We start from the raw sequence: 538 nt of genomic DNA, 5'->3' as shown, positions 1-538 counted from the left end.
TGCATGTATTTGGAACATTGTGGGTGAAATTGGAATAAGCAGTGACGAGCTTGTGCTTGCCAGTAGGTGAATGGATGGTGTGGAGAGCCAGGAGAGGCTGATGGGAATTTGGGTAAGAATGAATAATCCTCATCTTTGTCAAGGTGGATTGGGCAGTGACAAGAATTGGTTGTCTGAGGGCTTGGTGAGAGTTCTTCATAGCTGCAGCTAATTTACAGTGTAGCTTATAACGCCGACACTTGCTCCTTTATTTCCTGGTTTGCTTACAGAAAGGTTTGGTAACAGTGCTCTTTTGTTCCCAAGTCACAAGCCCTGTGCTAAAACCACAACCCAAAAATACTGCAATACCTTTTCCACTTGTTCAGCCAGTGTTTCACAAGTGTAGATGTGCAGTGCCAAAACAGTAATATCCTGCTGGACATGTGTTTACATACATCTTTGAGATGAAAACTCAACTGTTGAACTAGAGAGAGAACTAGCCGATTTCTGTCCAGTCATGCCAATGTAAAAAAAGCTTCATGTTTTGACCTTTTGTTCT

The sequence above is a fragment of the Atractosteus spatula genome, chromosome 13, assembly GCF_055471065.1.
Source record: "Atractosteus spatula isolate fAtrSpa1 chromosome 13, fAtrSpa1.hap1, whole genome shotgun sequence".
Taxonomy (NCBI): Eukaryota; Metazoa; Chordata; class Actinopteri; order Semionotiformes; family Lepisosteidae; genus Atractosteus; species Atractosteus spatula.
This window is presented reverse-complemented; position numbering follows the sequence as displayed.